This window comes from Mirounga leonina, unplaced genomic scaffold, assembly GCF_011800145.1.
Source record: "Mirounga leonina isolate KUSES-001 unplaced genomic scaffold, KU_Mleo_1.0 Mir_101664, whole genome shotgun sequence".
Lineage (NCBI taxonomy): Eukaryota > Metazoa > Chordata > Mammalia > Carnivora > Phocidae > Mirounga > Mirounga leonina.
In genome coordinates this window covers 7,499,766-7,513,416 of record NW_023270175.1, presented here as the reverse complement: position 1 = coordinate 7,513,416, position 13,651 = coordinate 7,499,766, and the positions used below count along the sequence as shown (strand labels likewise).

At 39.6% G+C, this 13,651-nt stretch overlaps 1 protein-coding gene across 2 annotated transcripts in view; it reads left to right on the top strand.

Moving 5' to 3' along the window:
* Positions 1 to 13,651, top strand: part of IL13RA2 (interleukin 13 receptor subunit alpha 2) — a 98,105-nt gene that overhangs the window by 26,355 nt on the left and 58,099 nt on the right. Inside the window, exons 1-2 of one of the 2 annotated variants that reach the window (XM_035007464.1) lie at positions 2,679 to 2,936; positions 3,376 to 3,428. The exons of the other annotated variant lie outside the window; for it this stretch is intronic. The gene's annotated coding sequence lies outside the window, so the exon portion shown is untranslated. Of the gene's footprint in view, positions 1 to 2,678; positions 2,937 to 3,375; positions 3,429 to 13,651 lie in introns of those variants that run through there. 2 annotated transcript variants of the gene reach the window in all.

Sequence of the window (13,651 nt, the reverse complement as noted above, 5' to 3'; positions counted from 1 at the left end):
GAAATGAAAGTGGAAAGCACAAAAGAGAAATCAGTGGGGCAGCTTCCCTGTTCTGTTTGAGAACTCATTTCCTGAGAATGTGAAGGTACAATCACAGAAGGCAAGTCTAATATTTCAGTTCTATTTTGTTAAGTAAGGTAACCAAATACCTTTCTGTGCATGTGTGAGAAAATGCACTATAGCTGTTTAATGAAACCAGGGAGATGTGGCACCTTGGGAGAAAGGAGTTTGCTCTTAAGATCTCAGGTTTTTGGGGGGCGCCTGGGTGGCTCAGTTGTTAAGCGTCTGCCTTCGGCTCAGGTCAAGATCCCAGGGTCCTGGGTTCGAGCCTCGCGTCGGGCTCCCCGCTCCGCAGGAAACCTGCTTCTCCCTCTCCCACTCCCTCTGCTTGTGTTCCCTCTCACTCTGTCTCCCTCTCTGTCAAATAAATAAATAAAATCTTAAAAAAATAAATAAAATCTTAGGTTTTTAATAGGCGGGGATCCCAAAACCAGGAATAAAAGGAGTGAGGCTTATATGGAGTGAGGCTGACTTATCCTGTCTGATCAACGTTAAGGTTCATGAGGGGCCCCTGGGTGGCTCAGTGGGTTAAGCATCTGCCTTTGGCTCAGGTCATGATCCCAGAGTCCTTGGAATGGAGCCCCATGTTGGGCTCCCTGCTCAGCAGGGAGTCTACTTCTCCCTCTCTGCCCCTCTCCCTGCTCCTCTCTCTTGCTCACTCTCTGTCTCAAATAAATAAAATCTTAAAAAAAAAAAAAAAAAGTTAAGGTTCATGACAGATCCAGTTGAAATATTTCCTAATTATGCTCTGACATCACCTTTTGACTTTTTCCTGAACATTTTTATATTCTCTTCAGTTCTGCACAAACCACTTGCTGTCCTACCACCTCACAAATCAGTCCATGGTTGTCTTCATTTTATTTTTGCATTCATTCTGCTGTTCTCCTTTACTCTTTTTGCTTCTTGCATGTGTGCCCTTGTCTATGTGTTTATAAACAATACATGTAATTTGTATATGATTATATATTTCTATATAAATGATGATAAAGTACAACTTCTGAGCACTGAATAAATGTTTTGAAGTAGGTAAACAAAAGCAACATCTAATAATTGCAGTTGGATGAATGATACTGGCTATTTTCAACTTAGTGATTTAGCTGATGATTGATGTCTTCATTACTCTACTAAAATAGCATGTCAGAGTGCCAATGTGTATACTAGCTATCCCTCATATGGATTACTCAACACATTCATTCATTTAAAATATATTTATTAAGCACTTAAAGTGTGTCAGGTACTGTTTCAGTACTTTGGTGTCATCAGTGAATGAAATAGACAAAAATATATTCTGCATAGAGCTTATAGTCTAGAGGAGAGAGACAAGCAATAAATGACAGAATAACCAACTATGTAACTAAATAAGTACATGATACAGTATATTAGGATTAGAAGGAAATACATGCTTTGTAAAATACAGAAATAGTAGGTGTACTGGGGGGTATGGATTGGTACAGGTTGAAATTCTAAATGGAGTGACCACAGTGTAGGTCTTATTGAGGAGATATTGGAGAACCTGAAGGAGCAAGTCACCTACTGAACCAGACTGATTTTTTTAGGGCTCCTCAAATCTTATTACAAAGGTGATTCATATTCTGCCTATGTATAGGGTTGGTCCCAATTGTAAGCCACACCAGGGTTAAATTCAGAGGGCACCATTCCCTTCTTTTGTCAGGACTCTGATTCAGTAATAGAAGACAGAAACCTTAGAGAGCTGTTAGTTCTCATGCTATTGTGTAATATATAGGAAGACAGCTCTTAAATTGGCAATACCTTCATACATACCAAGGGTTCAAGTTTCAGATATATAGCATATGGCAATTAGACCATAAAAATGCACCTTGATATGCACTATGTAAAACTTCACTAAATGAAGTGGTCTGGAAATGAGGATGAGTCTCTAGTGCTCAGCCAAAATATTTCTCTGGTGACATAAGAATTGGGGAGCCAAGAACCGCATCACTCACTCCAGATTTCTGGCTTCCTCCCAGGAGTCTAAACATTTGTTTCCTGAGAAATACCACTTGAATAATTTCTTGGCTTCTGGACAGGAATACCACAAAGCTAAAATTGCATTGCCCTTATTTTATTTTGTGAGCTAGAGTCAGGACTTTAAAATTTTTTAAAATTTGTATTTGTACTGTGATAATAAAGTTATATTTTGGATAATCTGGGTAATATTTAATATTATTCTGGGAGATAAAAAATTTAGGGAGGAAGCAGATTCCATAGGCCCCATGGGAATTCTGAATACATTCTCAAGAGTTTCAGAGTAGAAAACAAAAAGAGAAACTCATGGTCACCTGGGTGGCTCAGTTAGTTGGGTGCCTGCCTTTGGCTTGGGTCTGGTCCTGGGGTCCTGGGATCAAGCCCCTGCTGAGCAGGGAGCCTGCTTCTCGCTCTCCCCTGCTCGTGCTCTCTCCCTCACTATCTCTCTCTCAAATAAATAAAATCTTTAAAAAGAAAAAAAGAAACTCAAATCCAGGCAAACTTTACCAGAATCCTGAAGAAACAAATACATCACAGGTTATAAGAAATGTGCTCTGAGGGGAATGTTGAAGGAATAGTATCCATTAAGAGAAGCCTTGTGGATAATTTAATAATGGTCTTAAAATGTCAATGACTCAGATGCAGAGGATAGTCAATAAATATTCTCTTTATTCTTAGATGACTAAGTAGACTTAAGAGAGGCCATGGGAGATCTTAGTTAGCCGTGAGGAGGAATCATGATTGTGAAACACTGGAAATGGTTCCTAAGGAAAGTTGTGGGATCTTTTCTAGAGAGGTTTATAAATAGGAAAAATTCTCATCTGTCTCATGGTTTGAGTGTAGCAGCAAGACCTAGCGATCCTAAGGTTTCTTCTGTAGTATTACATTTGGTACATCAGCTTTATTGGAATCATGTTGTCTGTATATAATGTTGGAATGTACTGGCATGATTTGCATTTAAACTATTGGTTAAATAATATTAAAAATATATATCTTCTATAAACAAATTATAACCTTTAGTAGTTTCCTCTCATTTCCAAATATTATATCATGACAGTCTGAGTAATATCTCAGTATGTTTCTTTCTCCTGAGTAATAATTATTTCAGTGATGATTGGTATTAATATTACCCATTCTTCTTGAAAAGAGGGAAAATAATGTGAACTATGCCAGTCTACTCAAGTTCTGTTACCTTAAACATTTTGTAAAATGATAGAGCATTTATTTGAATAATTTCCTTTCCACAGGTATCATCAGGAGGTTACCACATTTAGTTTTCTTTTCCTATAAGTTCATTTGCTTTTAACCCATATTACTCTCCTTACATAGGGCTTGTAAGACAATTCACAAGAAGTGGCTGGATCTCACACACATTTGGGAAGGTAAGTTTTAATTTTCTTAAAACTTGTTTTAAAAAGTTGTATAAAATCAATTTATTTGTAATGAAGAAAGTTTTATTTCAAACTATTTTTCAGACTAGTTAGAGCTGGATATATCTTTGAAGGTCATCAAGCTTATTTTACTGTTGAGGGAACAAATCCTGAGGAAAGGAAGTTTGTATCCAATGTAAGAGTAATAGCATCAAGGCTAAATCTCAGGTCCCCTAACTAATAGTCTGGTGCTTTTTGCAACACACATCACTAAATCTTTCTCTGTTTTGGTGGTTATTTAGTGGTTATTTGGTGAAATGAGTATGTACATGTCTGTTAGGATTAAGAATCTGTTGGTCCATAGAAGTGTGACAGCCATGTGAAAGTGTAGGAGCGGAAAAAATTTCCCTTCTTCCTTTGGCTGGTCTAATAATCAAATTGACATAAGGCAGGTTAACAGGAGAAAAATAAATTTCATTTGTTCCATTTAATGGAGCCCCATTAAAATCTGAAGCCCAGAAGGTAGTGAGGTTATTGAAGCTTCTACATAACATGCTATAAAGAGGCAGGGTTCTGGGGACACGCAGGTAAGGAAGACCATTCACAGGAAGGCAGATGAGATGTTTGGAAAACAAAGGTTGCCCTGTTATGCAAAGTTTCTTGGGTATCTCTGTTAATAGCACTCTTCCTGGTATAGGCTCCCTTTCCAGTGTAAATTAAGGCAGTTGATGGGGGTGGTAAGAGCTTCACCTGCATCTGCTGGATTTTGATTGTCTTCAGCTCAAAATAATCCTCATGCCAAAGTGACATATTTTGGGGTGGTAAATTCTGCTCCCCTTCAGTCCAGTGTTTGAAACTTCAAATAAGAAATTTCACAATCTAGTAGTTCAGTTGATAGATTCTTGCACGTCTCATTATACCAGTCTCAGTCTTGAGAATAGTTCGGTTCAGTTAAAAGGTTTTGTCTCATTTCAGGAGGTGGTCTTGCAGGTGGGCTCTCAAGGTTAGGCTTATATTGTGCAAGCAGTCAGGTAATAGGAGGAATTTTTGTGGAAAGAAAAGAAAAAGGTTAATGGTTAGAGCCAATTATAAACCCAGTGTCAGTCCTGAAAGCTGCCAGGCACGATTTCTAGATGTCCGGCTCAAAGCATCTTCAGAATGAGTGAGTGCAGACAGTGCCAATCTGACAGATTTTCCTGGTTTGCAGTTTGAATGTCTTTAATGATGTCATCTGGTAAACTTTCTGAGTCGTGCACACAGCAACGGGCATAAGGAAGATTGTCTAAACATGAGCTATTGTGGTGATTTCTCTGAAGTTTACATCAAGTCATCTAGTTTCAGTTTGAGGGCTTCAGGAAAAGGGGCAGTACTGGGTACCAATGGTTCCAGGTCAAAAGGATGAGAAAAAATTGCAAATGTTAGTTAGCATATTTGTACCCAGATATTTAAAGAAACATTCAGGATCCAGTCCAGTTTAAAGATAAATAATAAAATTTCAAAGACAATTAATAGAACTAGAATCTGTTATCTACACGTATATACTATAGTTTCTACTGAAACAAAATTTTTCTCTCTACAGTTACCCCCATTTCTACCCAAGATAATGGTATAACTAATTTGCTAAAATAAGTCTAGTCTTTTTAAATTTGGCCTGATTATTTATATAAGTACAGGAAGAATAGTGATTGATCATTATAGGCCCTTTTAAGTCTGCTCTGCTGGAACTTTTCATAAGGACTCTCAGATTGACCTTTTAAAAGCCTCTTGAGATGGGGCGCCTGGGTGGCTCAGTCCTTAAGTGTCTGCCTTCAGCTTAGGTCATGATCCCAGGGTCCTGGGATGGAGCCCCGCGTCTGGCTCCCTGCTCAGTGGGAAGCCTGCTTCTCCCTCTCTCACTCCCCCTGCTTAAGTTCCTTCTCTCGCTGTGTTTCTCTCCGTCAAATAAATAAATAAAATCTTTAAAAAACAACAAAACAAAAAAAGCCTCTTGAGGCTAGTAAGCCAAGCCAAGGACTTGCCATCAGAATTCACCTGCAATACCTATAGATTTGGGTAATTTCCTCTCTTTTTTGAGGTCCCCAAAATATCCTGAGGTTCCTGTAGCTGCCAGAAAGTGACTTTCCTTACTTCCCTGGTTAGGCCTATTGGAACCCTGTAAGCAAGTACCAGGCTGTTTTTCAAAGGGGGCTTTGTTGGCTCCATGAAGTCAAGCTTAGTTCCTTAAAGCTGTCTAGAATATCTGATTCCTTATATTCTCAAATCTGACATTGCAGTCAAAGCCTTGGTAATATAACCAATGTTTACAGTTGTGTCCTGTTACAAAGAGTACAGATTCTTACTGAACTTTTGCAGATAAATATATTAACATGAAAATAAGAAGACTCACTTAAGAGTTTCCAAATTCTGGAGGGATCAGGTAGGGAGAAAAGTAACTGTTTCATTTTTGTTTACAAAGGTACACTTTACCAAGTTGCTCTAAGTCGTAGGTACCTTAGGAGAAAAAGTTTCTTTAAATCTGGAAAAACAAAACATTAAAGAACCAGCAGTATTTCAAATAAAAAGTCATACAAATTGTAATCATCATCAGTTCATTCGGGCCCATGTAATTAATTCTTGTTTTGCTTGGATCCACTTTTTTCCATTAGTTTTGCAAGATTCTTACCCTATTCAGTTTTATGACCTAAAAATTATCAGAAACATGTGCTTGCCAGAGTCCTTTCCATAAATTTCCATGAAGATGAAGCACTTAAGCTGATGTGTAGGGGACATGAATTCTTTGTGGTGGGTGTCCAGGATGCATTCATAAAGGACATTGCATAGGAAGGTCTAAAGCTGGCAGCACCTGATTACAGTGTCCTGGAAAGTAGGAGGAATTATAAAGGGCAACAAAGCAAGTCTTAGCTCTTGTTTCAGGTGCTTCTGCTAGATACATTTCCTGGCTTTTAGTATTTACATGAGTGATCTTTGTACTTTGGGTTTGGAGATCAGGTTGGAGTGCTCTTTGTAAATCTTATGAAGAGAGGGGAGTTTAAGAGGCAGCTAAGAGTTTAAGGAATTTGCTTAGCAATGCGGCTGGATTTTGAGAGGGGGGGATTTTAGACCAGGGGTCCAGAGATACAAAAGATCTTCTGGAGTGTCAGGGACAGGGAGTAGGGGATTTTAAAAGTTTATATAAGAGGGCAGAGAAGGAATTTACATTAGATGTGGACTTCAATTTTTGTTTTAAGTCCAATTTATGTTCTTTCATCTTTTTATTTTTTTATTTTTATTTTTTTTAAAGATTTTATTTATTTATTTGAGAGAGAGAGAATGAGAGACAGAGAGCATGAGAGGGGGGAGGGTCAGAGGGAGAAGCAGACTCCCTGCCGAGCAGGGAGCCCGATGCGGGACTCGATCCCGGGACTCCAGGATCATGACCTGAGCCGAAGGCAGTCGCTTAACCAACTGAGCCACCCAGGCGCCCTCTTTCATCTTTTTAAAGGAGTCCCTAAGGCTAGCTACTCCTTTGTAGTCATTTTCAACCTAGTCTTTCCATTGGTACCAATATGACATTTGTTTAAGATGAGAGCTCTCTAATTTTTGTTCTTTCAAATCTGGCCAATTCAAAGGATCCATCATCTGGTCATTGCCAAGTATGATCTTATATTAATCTCAATAGTGGATCAAACCAATAAGTCTTTATTGAAAGAGACCTTTCCAAAGGAGAGTGAAAATGATGTAGTCCTCATAATCCAAAAATTTTAGTTCAAAAGATAACCAAAAAAAAAAAAAAAAAGACAAAGACACATATCTAGCCACAAATGGGGTGCAACCCACATTTCTGTCCAGCCATATCTAGCCGCAAGTGAAATACAGCCCACATTTTTCTGGGCAAATTTTACAACAGAGGAAAAAGAAAACAGTGACCATCTTTGGGAGGAAAGGCATTAGTAGAAAACAAAGTCCTCATAACACACTTTTACCAAAGTGGCTATACCCAAGGAACTAGTTCACCCAACTATTTCCTCTGCTAATCTAAATTTAGAAAAAGAAAAGGACTCACATTACTCTTACTTCCATCAGACCCTGCAGGCAGAGATCTGGGAGACAGATGGTAAGAATTCTTAACTTCTTTTTTTTTTTAATTTTTTTTTTTTTTTTTAAGATTGTATTTATTTGCGAGAGAGACAATGAGAGACAGAGAGCATGAGAGGGAGGAGGGTCAGAGGGAGAAGCAGACTCCCCGCTGAGCAGGGAGCCCGATGCGGGACTCAATCCCAGGACTCCAGGATCATGACCCGAGCCGAAGGCAGTCGCCCAACCAACTGAGCCACCCAGGCGCCCCAAGAATTCTTAACTTCTGCTGGCTTTTGTCATAGCTTCCAGGATCTCACAGTTGCAGCAGCCCCAGAGAGAGCAGTGTCCAGCCACTGAGGATTCCTTTGTTGTTGCCAGCTGTAGGGTGGAATAATTTTCTTTCATCCCTTCTAGTTTCTTTGATTGGTCTAATAATCAAATTGACCAGTGGCTCAGTCGGTCAAAGCTCTGACTTCGACTCAGGCCATGATTCCAAAAGTCCTGGGATTGAGCCCCTCGTAATGCTCCCTGCTCTTTGGGGAGTTTGCTTCTCCCTCTGCTCCTCCCCCCACTCGTGCTCTTTCTTTCACTCTCTCTCTCTCTCTCAAATAAATAAATAAAATATATATAAAAAAAGAGATTAACAGGAGAAAAACAAATTTCATATGTATGGGAGCCCCATAAAAATATAAGACCTAAAGGGCAGCCAGATAATTGAGGCTTATAAGACATCCTGAGCCAAGGAAAGGGATAGGGGCCTGGGGATACAAAATGAAGGCAGGCCATTCACCAGAAGATGAGAGATTTTTGGAAAACAAAGGTTGCCCTGTTATGCAGATAAGTTTCTTAGGAAAAAAGGTATCTCTGCTAATAGTTCTCTTCCTGGTTCAGGCTCCCTTTCAAATGTAAAGTTAGGCAGTTGATGGGGAGTAAAAGGCTTTTCCTAAATCTGCAGTTAAAAAAAAAAAAATCAGCCTAAAATAAATCCTTATGCCAAAGAAGCATATTTTAGGGTGGCAAATTCTGTTTCACCTCAAAAGTGGGAGACGATTCAAAAGAATTTGTTCTTTTTTTAAAAGCTTTTATTTAAATTCCAGTTAGTTAACATACAGTGTACTATTAGTTTCACATTTACAATATAGTACAGTATCATAATTCAACACTTCCATACAACACCCAGTGCTCAACACAAGTGTACTCCTTAATCCCCATCACCCATTTCCCCCCATCCCTCACCCACCTCCCCTCTGGTGACCATCATTTTCTTCTCTATAGTTAAGAATCTGTTTCCTGGTTTGCCTTTCTCTCTCTTTTTTTCCCATTGCTCCTTTGTTTTGTTTCTTAAATTCCACATATGAGTGAGATCATATGGTATTTGCCTTTCTCTGACTGACTTATTTCACTTAGCATTATACTGTCTAGCACTATCATGTCTTTACAAATGTCGAGATTTCATTCTTTTTTTTATGGCTGAGTAATATTCATGTATATATCTTCTTTATCCATTGATCAATTGATGGATACTTAGGCTGTTTCCATGATTTGGCTAATGTTAATAATGCTGCTATAAACATCGGGGTGCATGTATTCCTTTGAATTAATATTTTTGTATTCTTTGGATAAATAATTAGTAGTGCAATTGCTAGATCATAGGGTAGTTCTACTTTTAACCTTCATATTGTTTTCCACACTGGCTGCACCAGTTTGCATTGTACCACCAGCAGTACAAGAGAGTTCCCGTTTCTATACATTCTTGCCAACACGTCTTGTTTCTTGCGTTGTTGATTTTAGACATTCTGACAGGTGTGAAGGGATATCTCATTGTAGTTTTGATTTGCATTTCCCTGATGATGAGTGATGTTGAGCATCTTTTCATGTGTCTGTTGGCCATCTGTATATCTTCTTTGGAGAAATGTCTCTTTATGTCTTCTGCCCATTTTTTAATTGGATTATTTGTTTTTGGGTTATTGAGTTGTATCAATTCTTTTTTCTTCTTTTTTTAAGGCTTTTATTTACTTGGGAGAGAGAGACAGAGAGTGAGCAAGAATGAGTGGGGAGAGGGGCAGAGGGAGAGGGAAAAGCAGACTCCCCACTGAGCATGGAGCCCAACATGAGGCTCGGTCCCTTGACCCCGAGATCATGACCTGAGCTGAAGTCAGATGCTAAACCACTGAGCCACCCAGGCGCCCCTCAGTTCTTTATGTATTTTGAATACTAACCCTTTATCAGCTATGTCCTTTGCAAATATCTTCTCCCATTCTGTAGGTTGCCTTTTAGTTTTGTTGAGTGTTTCCTTCACTGTGCAGGAGATTTTTATTTTGATGTAGTCCCAATAGTTCATTTTTGCTTTTGTTTCCCTTGCCTCAGGAGACATATCTAGAAAGAAGTTGCTATGGCCGAAGTCAAAGAAGTTACTGCCTGTGTTCTCTTCTATGAGTTTTATGGCTTCAGGTCTCACATTTAGGTCTTTAATCCATTTTGAGTTTATTTTTCTGTATGGTGTAAGAAAGTGGTCTAGTTTCATTCTTTTGCATGTTGCTGTCCAGTTTTCCCAACACCATTTGTTGAAGAGACTATCTTTTTCCTATTGGATATTCTTTCCTGCTTTGTTGAAGATCAATTGACTACATAATTTGGGGGTTATTTCTGGGTTTTCTGTTCTGTTCCATTGATCTATGTGTCTATTTTTTTGCCGGTACCATACTGTTTTGTTTACTACAGCTTTGTAATATAACTTGAAGTCTGGAATTGTGATGCCTCTAGCTTTGCTTTTCTTTTTCAAGATTGCTTTGGCTATTTGGTGTCTTTGTGGTTCCATACAAATGTCAGGATTGTTTGTTCTAGCTCTGCAAAGAATGTTGTTGGTATTTTGATGCAGATTGCAGTAAATGTGTAGTTTGCTTTAGGTAGTATAGATATTTTGACGATATTTGTTCTTCCAATCCATGAGCATAGAATATCTTTCCATTTCTTTGTGTTATCTTCAATTTTTTCATTAGTGTTTTATAGTTTTTGGAGTGTACGTTTTTCACCTCTTTAGTGATATGTTTGGATTTGTTTCTCTCTCTCTTTTTTTTTTTTTAAAGATTTTATTTATTTATTTGAGAGAGAATGAGAGAGAGCACATGAGAGGGGGGAGGGTCAGAGGGAGAAGCAGACTCCCTGCCGAGCAGGGAGCCCGATGCAGGACTCGATCCAGGGACTCCAGGATCATGACCTGAGCCGAAGGCAGTCGCTTAACCAACTGAGCCACCCATGCGCCCTGTTTCTCTTTATTCTTTGTATATTTATTAGTGGTTATTAATATATGGTTACAATTAGGTTTGTATGTAACCTGTTATGCATGTAGCAGTCTGTATTAAGTTGATGGTCTTTCAGCTTGAACCCATTCTTCTCTCCTCCCTATGTTTTAGATATATGTTTTTATATTTTATATCCTTTTTTGTGAGTTCTTTGGCTGATTTTTTTACAGAAATAATCATTTTTACTGCTTTTGTGTTTCCTGCTTTTATACTGTCACTTTTGGTCTTTCTTTTCCACTCAGAGTCCCTTTTAATATTTCTTGCAGGACTGGTTTAGTGGTAATGAACTCCTTTAGTTCTCGTTTTTCTGGGAAACTCTATCTTCTTCTATTCTGAGTGACAGTCTTGCTGGTTAGAGTATTCTTGGCTGTAGACTTTTTCCATTCAGCACATTGAATATTCATGTCACTTCCTTCGGGTTTGGAAAGTTTCCGTTTAAAAATGTCCTGCTTGGGGGTGCCTGGGTGGCTCAGTCGGTTATGTCTGCCTTCGGCTCAGGTCATGACCTCAGGGTCCTAGGATGGAGCCTTACGTTGGGTTCCCTGTTCAGTGGGGAGTCTGCTTGTCCTTCTCCCTCTGCCCCTTACCCCCCGCTCATGCTCTCTCTCTTAAATAAATAAGTAAAATCTTTATTTATTTATTTTTAAAGAATTCCCCTTTATTTATTTATTTATTTATTTATTTATTATTATTATTTTTTAAAGATTTTATTTATTTATTTGAGACAGAGAGAATGAGAGACAGAGAGCATGAGAGGGAGGAGGGTCAGAGGGAGAAGCAGACTCCCCGCCGAGCAGGGAGCCTGATGCGGGACTCGATCCCGGGACTCCAGGATCATGACCTGAGCCGAAGGCAGTCGCTTAACCAACTGAGCCACCCAGGCGCCCTATTTATTTATTTTTAAGATTTTATTTATTTATTTGACAGAGAGAGACAGCAAGAGAGGGAACACGAGCAGGGGGAGTGGGAGAGGAGAAGCAAGACTCTTGCTGAGCAGGGAGCCCGATGTGGGGCTCAATCTCAGGAGCCTGGGATCATGACCTGAGCCGAAGGCAGACGCTTAACAACTGAGCCACCCAGGCGCCCCATAAATAAAATCTTAAAAAAAAAAAAAAAAAAAAAAAAAAAGTTCTGCTGGCTTTATGGGTTTTTCCTTTCTAATTTAAGGACTTTTTTTGTTTTGCAGCTTTTGAGATTTTTTTTTTATCAGTATACTTGGCAAATTTAATTGCAATATGTCTTGCTATGGGCCTACTTTTGTTGATTTTGATGGGAGTTCTTTGTGCCTCCTGAATCTGGATGTCTGTTCCCTTCCCCAGATTAGGGAAGTTTTCAGCTATTATTTCTTCAAATAAATATTCTGCCTTCTATTCTCTCTTCTTCTTCTGGGACTCCTATACGTGAATGTTACTACACTTGATGGAGTCACTGAGTTCCCCAAGTCTATTTTCATCTTGCATAATTCTTTTTTCTCTCTTTTGTTCATCTTCATTGTTTTCCATTACCTTGTCATCTAGGTCATTAATTCGTTCCTCTGCTTCTTCCAGCCTGCTGTTCATTACATCAAGCCTGTTTCTAATATCATTTATTTCACTCTTCATCTCTGATTGATTCTTTTTAAACTTTTTTTATCTCTGTGGTAAGGGTTTCACTGATGTCTTCTATTCTTTTCTGAAGCCTAGTGTGTATCCTTATGATAGTTGCCTTAAATTCTCCATCAGGCATGTTACTTATATCTATTTTGCTTAGATCTCTGGCTTGACCTTACCTTGTTCTTTCATTTGGGATAAATTTCTTTGTTTTCTCTTTTTGTCTATGTCTCTGCCTTCTTCTCTGTTAGAAAAGCTAGTTATATTAAAAAAAAAAAAAGAAAAGAAAAGCCAGTTATGTCTCTTGTTCCTGAAAGTAATGGCCTTATGAAGAAGAGGTCATGTAGTGCCCAGGGCCCAGCACTTCAGGCATTATCTTCAGTGTGTCTGCATGAGCTCTGCTGTTGTGTTCTGGCTGCTCTACCCTTCAGGCCAGTCATCTGCAGAGGCTCTCCTTACCTGATGGGGCAGTGTTTGTTCCCTGGCCTGCATGTGGCGAGTTTTAACTAGGTGTGCTCTGGTCTGCTTGTGAAATGAGACCTGACACCACCTGCACCAGAACTAAGGCCCTGCAGAACTCTCTGGTTGGGAGATGTGTTGTAGGCGGGAATTTGCACTGGTCTTCTGGGTGAAGGGCCTGGCCCGCTGGGACTGAGGCAAGTGTAACTGAGAAAGGCAGTTCCCCTGGAGCACAAGAAGGTGGGGCTTAGTTTAAGCGATTTCGGCAGCCAGTGTCTGTGCTTTGCTGCTTCCCACAGGTGGCTTTGTGTTTATGCTGAGGAGTGGGGAAGGGAAATGGCACCACTTAGCTCCTTTGTTCTGGGAGAGGGGTCTCCATGTGAATGCTGCCTGTTAGGGACATGCTCAGAAAAGAGCAAATAATCTCCCCACTGTGTTCCCTAGACACTCCTCAGATTGCTGTTTCCACGCTGTGTGCCCCTGGCTTGTTTTTCCTGCCTTCTCTCCAAGAGCAGCATTGTGCCTTCTGGGCTCTATCCTGGTCAACCCCACTGAACTTTAAAACACCAGGCTTTAAGCCCTGCTGGTTGGAACAACTCATGAAATTCAACCCCTCTCATTTTCCAAGCCAATAGCTATGTGGAAATGTTCTCCTTGTGTGATCCCCTGTGTGCTCCTCTCTCTCTCTCTCTCTCTCTCTCTCTCACCCTTCTCTGTGACCATGGTTCCCTCCCTTCCACAGCAGCCAGAATCCATTTGTCCCCTAAATCACCTCTCTGCCTTTCCTACCTTGTTTGATGTGGCCTTTTCTCTCCCTTTAGTTGTGGAG